Source organism: Mirounga leonina, unplaced genomic scaffold (assembly GCF_011800145.1).
Source record: "Mirounga leonina isolate KUSES-001 unplaced genomic scaffold, KU_Mleo_1.0 Mir_177, whole genome shotgun sequence".
Lineage (NCBI taxonomy): Eukaryota > Metazoa > Chordata > Mammalia > Carnivora > Phocidae > Mirounga > Mirounga leonina.
The window spans coordinates 3,024,549-3,036,767 of NW_023270459.1; the positions used below are offsets into that span (position 1 = coordinate 3,024,549).

General features: G+C 39.5%; 1 protein-coding gene across 2 annotated transcripts in view; it reads right to left on the reverse strand.

Moving 5' to 3' along the window:
• Positions 1–9,455, reverse strand: part of ZNF345 (zinc finger protein 345) — a 29,215-nt gene extending 19,760 nt beyond the window's left edge. Inside the window, exons 1-2 of one of the 2 annotated variants that reach the window (XM_035023739.1) lie at positions 8,008–9,455; positions 6,822–6,896 (exon numbers count right to left, since the gene is read on the reverse strand). The gene's annotated coding sequence lies outside the window, so the exon portion shown is untranslated. Of the gene's footprint in view, positions 1–6,609; positions 6,897–7,746; positions 7,979–8,007 lie in introns of those variants that run through there. The other variant, XR_004682574.1, reaches the window with a different exon arrangement.
• Between the last annotated feature and the right edge of the window lie 2,764 nt (positions 9,456–12,219).

Here is a 12,219-nt window from a genome sequence, read left to right on the forward strand (position 1 = left end):
ATAATTTCACTTTCAGTATATACCTTAGAGAAGGCCTATACATAAATGTTTATTGGAACAGTGATTGCCACAGTGATAACTATATGAAACTAAATGTTTAAAAACCAGAAAATGATTAAAGATACCACAGTACTATAAAATATGGCCTTACATGAAGCAATTAAAGTGAGGTAGTTCTATACTTATGTGTACAATTCCTCACACAGAATGAAAAACCAAGTTTCAGAATAGTAACAATAACTACCAAATGACTGACACTAAGTGAACATTCTGAGTGAATGTTCTAAGAATCCTGTTCTAAGGATTTTACATGAACCAACTCAAACCTTGGACCAACCCTATAAGGCAGTTACTTTCCACATTTTGCAGCCTATACTTATTATTCTCTTTATATAGATATACTTTTATGTGACAAAACAGTACCATATACATGTGTGCATATATTTAAATGCATAGAATAAAGGTAAAAAGGATAAATAATTAACTTAGGACAGGGGCTACCTTTGGGTACTTCGGGTAGATACCTGGGAATGGGGACTGTGGTCACATGGGATGTGAGCCCCTCCATGACATATAGACTATTTTTATAAGAAAAATACATAATTAGGATTTAACTAAAAATAAAATTAAAAAAGGAAAACACTAGCATTCAGGCTAAGGAGATACCTGTACATAAAGGCAACAGTTTGGGGGCGCCTGGGTGGCTCAGTCGTTGGGCGTCTGCCTTCAGCTCAGGTTATGATCCCAGGGTCCCGGGATTGAGCCCACATCGGGCTCCCTGCTCAGCAGGAAACCTGCTTCTCCCTCTCCCACTCCCCCTGCTTGTGTTTCCTCTCTCACTCTGTCTCTCTCTGTCAAATAAATAAATAAAACCTTTAAAAAAAAAAAAGGCAATAGTTTGTAAGCAAACCATATTCAACAAAAGGGGCTTGATAAAATGCTAACATTATGAGACCATTACAACTCATGATAAAGATAAATATGTAAAAGCATGACAGTTGTTCATAATGTATTTTGGCATGATAAAGATGGGTTACAGGTCAGTGGCCATAGTATGATCACATTAAGGAAAGAATTCTAAGTATTTGCTCTAACAATTTGACAGCAGTCTTTAATTGATAGGACTACAGATGGCCTTTGTCTTTTATTTCTGCTTCTCTGTATTTTCTAAATTTGTTGTAATAAAGAATTATTTTGTAATGAAAGAAACAGAGAATACAGCTATTTTCAGAAAAAAAAGTGACATATTTGATCAGGTATTCAAAGATTTGTAAGAGGAAATGATCTTAACATGGCACAGGTACAAGCACAGAGACATAAATTTTTTAAATATTTACTAGATAATACAACCTACTTAAATAATATAGCACCAAGTAGACAATGCAAAGTAATGGAAAAGGAAATAAGTTATTACTAGATAAAAGACACTGGAACAATACTGAGTAAATGAAAAAAATGATTCAGATCCCCAACACACAGCAAAACAAATTTAAAATGGGTTAAAAGTTACGTATATAAGAGAATTAATATGTATAATCCTGGGTCTCAATGATTTACAAAGCATTTGGGGAGCAAAATTTGCCTAAGATCCTTTGGATAATAAAGCTGGACACATCATGCTCCCTGATTTTAAAGTAAATTATTGTTTTGATATAGTAATCAAAACAGTATGGTATTGGCATAAAAACAGACACACAGATCAGTGGAATAGAATACAGACTCAGAAATAAACCCACGGACCACAAACCCAGAAATAAACTATGGCCAATTAATTTCAACAAAGGAGCCAAATATATACAAAAGGGAAAGGACAGCCTCTTTAATAAATGGTGTTGGAAAAACTAGACAGCCACATGCAAAAGAATGATTATTATCTTACACCATACAAAAAATTAACTCAAAATGGACAAAAAGGCTTGAACATAAAACCTGAAACCATAAAACTCCTAGAAGAAAACAGAGGCTATTAGCTCCTTGACACTGGTCTTGGATATGATTTTTTGGATATACCTCCACAAGCAAAGGCAACAAAAGCAAAAATAAATGAGTGGACTATATCAAACTAAAAAGCTTCTGAATAGGGTGCCTGGGTGGCTCAGTCGTTAAGCATCTGCCTTCGGCTCAGGTCATGATCCCAGGGTCCTGGGATTGAGCCCCATGTCTGGGCTTTCTGCTCAGCGGGAAGCCTGCTTCTCCCTCTCCCACTACGCCTGCTTGTGTTCCCTCTCTCGCTGTGTCTTTCTCTGTCAAATAAATAAATAAATAAAATCTTTAAAAAAAAAACAAAACAAACCTTCTGAATAGCAAAGTAAATCATCAACAAAATAGAAAGGCAACCTACTGAAGGGGAGAAAATATTTGCAAATCATATACCTGATAAAGGGGTATATGATAATATCCAAAATATATAAAGAAGTAATACAACTCAATAGCAAATAAACATTCTGATTTAAAAAATGGGCAGGAGTTCTGAATAAACATTGCTCCAAAGAAGACATACAGATGACCAACAGTAGATGAAATGATGCTCAACATTACTAACCATCAGGGAAATGCAAATTAAAACTACAATGAGATATCATCTTACAACTGTTAGAGTGGCTATTATCAAAAAGATAAGAAATAATGTGTTGAGAAGGATATTGAGAAAAGGGAACCCTTTTGCCCTGCTGGTAGGAATGTAAATTGGTGTAGTCACTATGGAAAACAGTATGGAGGTTTCTCAAAAAATTAAAAATAGAATACCATATGATCCAGCAATTCCACTTCTGAGTATTTATCCAAAGAAAATGAAAACATGAACTCAGAAAGATATATGCACCCCCATGTTCACTGCAGCATTGTTTACAATAGCCAAGATATGGAAACAATCTCAGTGACCAACAACGGATGAATAAAGATTATTGGAATATTATTCAGTCATAAAAAAGAATGAAATCTTGCCATCTGTGACAACATGGATGGACCTTGAGGTCATTATGCTAAGTGAAGTAAGTCATATAAAAGTAAATACCATATACTTTCACTTATAAGTGGAATTTAAACAAACAAATAAAAGCCAAGCTCGTAGACATAGAGAACAGATTGGTAGCTGCCAGAGACTGGGGGTGGGAGTGTGAAATGGGTAAAGGGGTTCAAAAGGTACAAACTTCCAGTTATAAAACAAATAAGTCATGAGTAGTAAATAATACTGCACTGCATATTTCAATGTTGCTAATAGACTAAATCTTAAAAAATCCTCATCACAGGAAAAACTACATATGGTGATGGATATTAACTGGACTTACTGTGGGGTCATTTCAAAATATATACAAATATCAAATCATTATCTTGTACTTCTGAAACTAATATAATGTTACATGTCATTTGTACCTCAATTAAAAAAAAATCCTTTGGGAACCACCAAAAGGCCTTTAGTTAAGTGCTTTATACTGTAATTGATATAGAGGTCCCAAGAATGAGAAGTAAAGGAGAAAGGGAGCTAACATTTCTTGAACTTCTGATGTGTACCAAGTGTTCTACACATGTCTTATTTCATTCTCAACATTAAGTGAGAATAAGAACCTCTCATTTACAGGTTCAACAGCTCACAGGTGGTGCAGCTGAGATCAGAAGCCACATCTGATACTAGAGCCCATGCTTTTTATACCATGTTACAGAGAGACCAGCATAGGTAAAATAATCTGAGAGATGATGTTTCTTTTTTTTTTTTTTATTCTGAAGAAGCCTATATTTAAACTAAAGAGAATAGATGGCAAAGATGCAAAGGCAAAAACTATCTGACAAAGGACAGCGGAAGGTAGGGGGAAGAGGAAAGGACAATTAAAAAAGAAATATAATATGGAGAGAATAGTAAAAGGTAGCATAAAAAGCAGAACTGATTGGACCAGAATGTTATTAAAATAAAACTTTTAGACAATAGATATCTACATCTGTACCTAAGGCTATACCTATTTTTTTTTTAATTTTTAAAGATTTTATTTATTTATTTGAGAGAGAGAACGAGAGCACAAGCTGGGGGAGAGGCAGAGGGAGAGAGAGAAGCAGGCTCCCTGCCTGATGCAGGGCTCAATCCCAGTATGCTGGGATCATGACCTGAGCTGAAGGCAGACGCTTAACCAACTGAGACATCGAGGTGCCCCCTTTTTTTTTTAATTTTAAGTAATTTCTACACCCAACGTGGGGCTTGAACTTACAACCCCAAGATAAAGAGTTGCACGCTCCACTGACTGAGCCAGTCAGGCGCCCCCTACCGAATTTTTATATCCCTACTTCCAAAAATGTATTTGAGGAGGCTAAGAATTAAAGAAAAAAAAATTTCTAATCATACACAATGGTCATAGGTAACGGGTACTCAATATCATAAACACAGGCTAAAATTATTACTATGACTGATCATTATTTAAAGTGTTCAGATTCCTGGCAGTCAATGCAAAAGGGAAATACTATACAATGGATTATATGGTTCCTATTTGCATAGGACTATTTACAGGAGATAAGCAAGACCTTGTTGAGAAAACCTTAAGAAGACTAAAACAACTGAGAGTTTCATGTTATTAGAAGATTCACCAAATTTCTACTCACACAATTATAGATACAATGCAATTCAATCTAAATCACAAAAGATGCTTGAGTGGAACCAAGCTATTTCAAAAAATTTATATGGAAATGCAGAGGAACACAAACAGCCAAGATACTCTTGAGGAACAAGAGGTAAGATGACTTGCTCCAAATATTATAAAGTCACAGTGAATAAAATATCATGATATTGCTGCAAGGAGAGAAAAACAGAATGGAACAGAATATAATGTCCAGAAATAAACGTAGACATATATGATCACTTGATTTTTACTAAATGGCACTACAGATCAGTGTGAAAAAGATGAACTTTACAATAAATGATACTGGAACAAGTGGATATCCATATAGGGGATAAAATCAAATTACATCACTACCTACAGAAATCAATTCCAGGTAGTGTAAAGACCTACATGTTAAAGCCAAAGAGTGGAAAGCTTTTAGAAGAGAACATAAGAAATTTTCATTACCTCAAGGTAGCAGAAAATTTCTTAAACAAACACTAACCACTGAAAAAGATTTTGTAACATTTAAATCCCAAACCTCTATTCATCAAAAGGCAACAGAATGAAAAACCAAGCCAGAGCGGAAGAAAATATTTAGTCACTATTATACAGAAGATACATATATACATATACATATATATATATACACACACATATATATATATATCTGCTTTAATCGGAGAAAAGCAACCCAATTAAAAATTGGAAAAACATTTCAACAAGCATTTTACAAAAGAGGACATCCGGTTGGGCAAGAATTTGTGTTCAGTTTCATTGATAATCAAGGAAATATCAATTAAATGTGTAATTAATAACATTAGACATCCACCAAATTGGCAAAAATTTAAAAGTACGATGATGCCAAGGGCTGGCATGGATGTGGAGCAAAAATCTTTATAAACTGCTGATACAAGTAAAAACTTGCACAGTATCTTTATTTTTTTTTTAAGATTTAGTTATTTATTTATTTGAGAGAAAGAGAGAGAGCACACAGAAGGAGAGGGAGAAGCAGACTCCTCACTGAGCAGGGAGCCCGATGTGGGGCTCGATCCCAGGACCCTGGGATCATGACCTGAGCCAAAGGCAGACTGACTGAGCCACCCAGGCACCCCTTGCACAGTATCTTTAGAGAACAGTTTGACATTGTCTAGTAAAACTGAAGACATACAAATTCTATCCCTCAGCAATTTAAACACAATTTTAGCATATATGCTAAAGAAATGCAAGCACACATGTACCAAAATATGTGCAAAATATTCACAGTCACATGGCTTGTAACAGTCAAAACTGGAAGCAAGTCATATATCCATGAAAAGTAGACTGGATAAGCAGTAAATTGTGATGCTATCATGCAAGATAATATATATACAGCAATGGAAAAAAATGAACTGTAGTTACAGGAAACATGAAGCTCATATTAAATATGAAAAAACACACAAAAGAATGTCTATTCATACAAAGAAAACACATAAACTAAACCTATGATTTTGGAATTCATACACTAAAGTTCTAATGAAAGGCAAAGAAATGATCACAGTGGTCATCACCAGACGAACACAATTGTTTGTGATTGTGGAAGGGTGCAACAGAGGTTTCTTTAGAGATGGCTGTATTCTATTTCTTAGGTACTCCCTATTGTGAGTCTTTATAATTATGTATTAAATGGCACAAATGAGTAGGATATACCATTTCTGTATCTAATTTGAGAGAGAGAAAAAAAGCCACAGGCATTCAAATAAATATGAACTTCTAAAAATGTTTCAAATACTAAATCACGTGGGAAAATACTTAAATATAATTTTATGTAAAAATGTAGGTTATAATGGTAAATGTTGAATGAATTCAATTTTTAAAAATCACATTTTATATACATACATAAAACAGACCGGGAAGAAAATACAAAAAAGTTAGCATTAGTTTTAGCTGGGAACTGAAATTTTCTTCAAAAGATGTACTTCTGAAATTATTTAAAATAGTCATGTCTTACTTTTATAAATAGAAAGAAACAGTATTTTTTAAAAAAGACAGCATAAAGGAAAATTAAACCATTTGACAAATTAGTAAGAGAAAATCAGGTGCCTGTGAGGGCTTAGGGTTTGCAGCCAATCACATTTTCTCGAAGGGGAAATTCCAGGGATCAAATCACTTGATGGGCAAGAATTTTCAAGAGGAGAAAAGCAAGTCAAGTCCTGACAAAGAAAAGGGGATTTCAGGAAACAAGGGGAAACCACAAACTACCTTGCAGGAGCCTTGTGGATGTTCAACAGCCATTCTTTACTCCACTCTGGAAGCCTCTGTGCAAGCAAAGCAGAGCTGAGGAAGAAGAAACGAGTCAGGAAACATCAGGTTCTTCTGCGAGCCTAGGTCAACCATCGCCCACCACCTATAAATGTAGGTCTAGGTCATGCAAGACTAGGGCGTCCTGTTCAATACCGGCATCAAGACAAGAGTAGGGTCACTGCAGTTCTGGGCAGAATCTGTCCCTGAGCTCACAGAGGTCCCCCGGGAGCAGAGCGCTGGAGTCACAAAGGCAGACAAAGGCGTCCCACACTACAGTGCTATACGGACACACAGTCCCACAAACTCAACCACGGGGACACAGGCACCCCCAAACCTAAACACAACTGGCTGCACATGGTCACACAAGCATACACACCACGGGAACAGACACAGTCACAATCGCAGTCATAGGCACCCCACACACTCACATTCCCACTGCCACACTTCATGGGGACACAGTGACAACAACGAATTGACACGCACCCTACACCAATAATATCACAATTACATACACCATGGGTAAACACAATCACAGATCTCACAGGTAAGGCATCCCACACCCACAGTTCAACAAATGGTCATAAACACACACGCACCATGAAGACACCCAGTTTTACAACCGCGGTCAAAGAACACTACACTCGCAAAAACCCGGTCACACAATTAACCCTCATCACACATGAACAATCATAACAGCAAATCAAGCCCTCCTCCCCGCCCTCACAGTTCCGTACACAGGCTCACACTGACACAGAGACACAGTCACATTTAGACACACACCCTCCTCACAGTCTCCCCTGCTCAGCTGGCTCCCCTACACACCCCGCACAGGCCGGAGGTTCCAGACACGCCGGCCCCAACCCCGGGTTCCGGGCCACCTCACCTATGCCTCCTTCGGTAGGGTCGGCACCCCCTCTACTCTACTTGGAACAAGTCGAACGCGACAGCTCCCACAGCGCCCGGAGGCCGTTTGCCCCAAGCCGCCAGAAGATCCCGCCCACTCCTCAGGAGAGGCGCTAGTTCTCGCGAGAGGGATACTGAGCCTAGAGGCATCTGGGAGATGTAGTACAGATGTAACGACAGGTTGCTAAAACGCGGTCTCCTGCCTATCTCGACTCCCCGGTGGCAAAGAGCCTGGACTCACCCAAAACTGTGTCTTCCCGCTGAGCAGCGCACCGGGGGCTTCCGCGAGTGTCAGCTGACTAGGATTCCGTCGACCAAACTGTAGTCAGGCTCCTCTGAGCTCTCTTCTTGACTGGGTCTCGTCCTTGACCTGCTGACCCTAGTTCAACAAGAATCCCAAGGCTTTTGATATTTCACCAAGCTCCTCTTAGTAATTTTCTATCCACTGACTCCCTCACCCTGCCCCTTGGATATAAATCCCAGCTACTGTTATATATTGACTCGAGTTCAGTCTCTCTTCTCCACTGCGACAATCTAATAAAATCTTCCTTACCTGTTTAACTTGCCTGGTGCAGTTTTTCATTGACAAAGCCTCCAGTGCGGCTCTCTCGGGCTGTGACGACTCACCCTGCAACATACTTGGCCCTACGGCCTCCTGGGAAATGCAGTCCTGGACTTCTCCAATGGCCAGATGGACCAGGCCAAGGTAAGCTGTGTCCTCTAGGCACTGAGGTGAGGCCTGGCCACACTTAAATGCCCTGGAGGGTGCTCGGAATTCTGCTTTGCCCTGGGAATACAAAAATGCTCTTGAGTCAGGCTGCTGCGGACCTTGTCAGAAGAACGAACCCATATGTGGACCTGAACATCTGTGACCAAACCAGCCTGGGGAGTTTGAAAGGGAGGAATCTTCAAGCCCAGTCATGTATGTGAAAGTGGACAAAGGAGGTCCCGTCATGGGACAGTGGTGAGATTACATGTGGACAGGTAGAGGGGGGAGGGAGGATAGTTGAGTGAAAGAGAAACTGCATGCAGGTAAAATTGATGAGTGTGACAGAGTGGGATCAAGATTATGTGTGGCTTTGTGAGGCTGGAGGGTCACATCATGGGTGTGTGCGTGGTTGTACAGCTAGTGGGGCAAGAGTGTCTGGATCCCTGCGGGTATGTGTATGAGTATTTATGTGATCACCTGAATGTAGGTCATCTCAGCATGGGTGCCTGAGATGGTGGAGGAATCTGAATCCTGCAAATCTCATTTTTTCCTCAAGCTGATAATAAGGGTATGTCTTCCTGGAGCTCTGATTTTAAGAGGGAAAAGCTACATTTTAATTTATATAACAAATAACTTGTAGCATTTTTATATAAACGCTTAAGTTTCCAACCATTTGTTCTGGAATAGAATAACAAATCAGTATGACATATTAAACAGGGTATATTTTGCTATAGGGGTACCTGTTTTGTCTACAGTCCTGCCCCCAGACATTTACTCTTTGTAGTAATTGGTAGGGCAAATTGGGGTCAATGGTAGGGTAAATGTTCGGAGATGTAATTGCTCAATTCAAGCAGAAGTATCAACCACAAAAGATGTTCAGAGGAAGCTGTAAGGGATGTGATGCTGGAGAACTAGAGCAACACAGTCATATTAGACATGGATAGCTCTCTGTATAATCCAACTTTTGAAAATAAAGTGCTGTCTCTTTTCCATTTCTGAAATATTTAGAAACTTTACATGGCATAATAGATTTAGCTTTGAGATAACAAGTTTCAGGTATTCTCAAACCCTCTGCCATATGATTGCATATGCTCAACCTTTAAGGTAAAAGGTTATTTACTTTGTTCCTCTTTATGTGTTAACTTCCTTAAAGGCCCAGGCTCGGTCTGATTTAGGGGATGGTGCTTGAATTAAAATTCAGTCTTATATCACTTTCCTATATATAGGCTATCACATCACCAAACTGGATAAAATCTTTAAGTTGGAACAAGAAGAGAGGCCATGGGTGGTGAAGAGAGGAAATGTAAAGTAGGTTCTCTCCAAGTGAATGAGTGAGAACCAGGCAGATGTGCTTAGGGTAAGGCAAAATACAGATGTTCAGTGAGAGAGCTGACAACAGCCAGAAGTGCCTGAGGAATGTCAACATATCCTACCAGGGACTTGGGGGTGGGACGGTGTCAGCTTGTGCTTTGTCCTCAGCTTGCCTTTTGCTCCCTCATCAACCTTACTTGGTAAAAGGATCTTTGCAGATGCAATTAAGTTAAGGATCTCTAAGTGAGTTCATCCTGGATTATCTGTGTGTGACCTAAATCCAATGACAAGTGTCTTTATAATAGAAGATGAAAAGACATACAAAAGAAGGCCATGTAAAGACAGAGGTAGAGAGTGAAGTTATGCAGCAACAAGCTAAGGACACCTGCGTTTACTTCTGTTTTGTTTTGGTTTGGGTTTTTTGGTCTCTTGGGAGCATCTTGATTTTTTTTTTTTTTCCCTTGCCTTTTCATATGCCTTAAATTTTTGTTGTTGTTGTTGAAAGCCAGACATTTTGTTTAGGACAGGAGTGTGCAGAAAAGCCTTAACATAGCCGACCTGAGAATTCTTTTTTTTTTTTATTCTTATGTTAATCCCCATACATTACATCATTAGTTTTAGATGAAGTGTTCCATGATTCATTGTTTGTGCATAACACCCAGTGCTCCATGCAGAATGTGCCCTCCTCAATACCCACCACCAGGTTAACCCATCCTCCCACCCCCCTCCCCTCTAGAACCCTGTTTGTTTTTCAGAGTCCATCGTCTCTCATGGTTCGTCTACCCCTCCGATTTCCCCCGCTTCATTCTTCCCCTCCCACTACCTTCTTCTTCTTCTTCTTTTTTTTTTCTTAACATATATTGCATTATTTGTCTCAGAGGTACAGATCTGAGATTCAACAGTCTTGCACAATTCACAGCGCTTACCAGAGCACATACCCTCCCCAGTGTCTATCACCCAGTCACCCCATCCCTCCCACCCCACCCCCCACTCCAGCAACCCTCAGTTTGTTTCCTGCAATTAAGAATTCCTCATATCAGTGAGATCATATGATACATGTCTTTCTCTGTTTGACTTATTTCACTCAACATAATACCCTCCAGTTCCATCCACGTCGTTGCAAATGGCAAGATCTCATTCCTTTTGATGGCTGCATAATATTCCATTGTATATATATACCACATCTTCTTTATCCATTCATCTGTCGATAGACATCTTGGCTCTTTCCACAGTTTGGCTATTGTGGACATTGCTGCTATAAACATCGGGGTGCACGTACCCCTTCGGATCCCTACTTTTGTATCTTTGGGGTAAATACCCAGTAGTGCAATTGCTGGATCATATGGTAGCTCTATTTTCAACTTTTTGAGGAACCTCCATACAGTTTTCCAGAGTGGCTGCACCAGCTTGCATTCCCACCAACCGACCTGAGAATTCTTATCTTTAGAAGGACTGCTTGCACAGTTGGTGCTTGGCTTGCATCTAGAACTTAGTTTTCCTGAGGGGGGTCCCGCTATCCTAATAAGAGTGGCTCACTATGCTTGTTTGTACAAATCAATAGTTTATGTTAAACACCTGCTTTCCTTCTGAAAGTCTAGTATGCACCTGGCAGAAGCTGCCTTTGTGACCAGCCCACAATAAAATCTCTAGGTACTGAGTCTCTAGTGAGCTTCTTCCCTGGTTGGCAACATTTCAAGTGTATTGTCACAACTCGTTGCAGGGGAAATTAATATCCTGTGTGACTCTACTTGGAAAGGATCCTTGGAACTATGCACCTGGTTTTTCCTGGACTTTACTCCATGCACTTTTCCTCTTTGCTAATTTTGCTTTGTATTGTTTCACTGTGAGTTCTTCTAGAGAATCATTCAACCTTAGAGGGAGTATTGATCTTGGGGTCCCACAACACAGTACTAACTGAGGAGAATAATTTTCATGCCTGAATGGGCATACTTTTCCTGCGGAGTTTTAAGTTAATTCAGTTAGGAGTTTTAACAACTAAGCAAGATAAATTCATGCAATTTGATTTGCATTTATATAAATTTGAAAGATAGATAACTGACAATCAAGATATTTGTGGAGTCCCCCAATCCGATGGGAGCCACCAAATATGGGGTAACCTGAGCTGGTGGAAGCCTACTACACAGGCAGTGAAAGAATTCACCCAAGGCAGAACAAGGGTGATAGAAGTTTATTGACAGCAAAGCAGAGACTGCTGCGAGGCAGGGGTGGGGGGCTGTGGTTAAGGGGGGAAGGTAAGAAGGTATGGGAAGTATGGAATTTTTCTTTTTTGGTACCTGTGTCTACCCACTGGTCAGCTAGGGCTTATGATTCTTTTGAGGTGGGTCTCCTAAAGGGCCTGTTCGTATTCAGCCAGGGGGTTTCTGTGGGCCCTTCTACCTTACTGAGGTTTCCACTGTTCAGGTTGATTGCCTA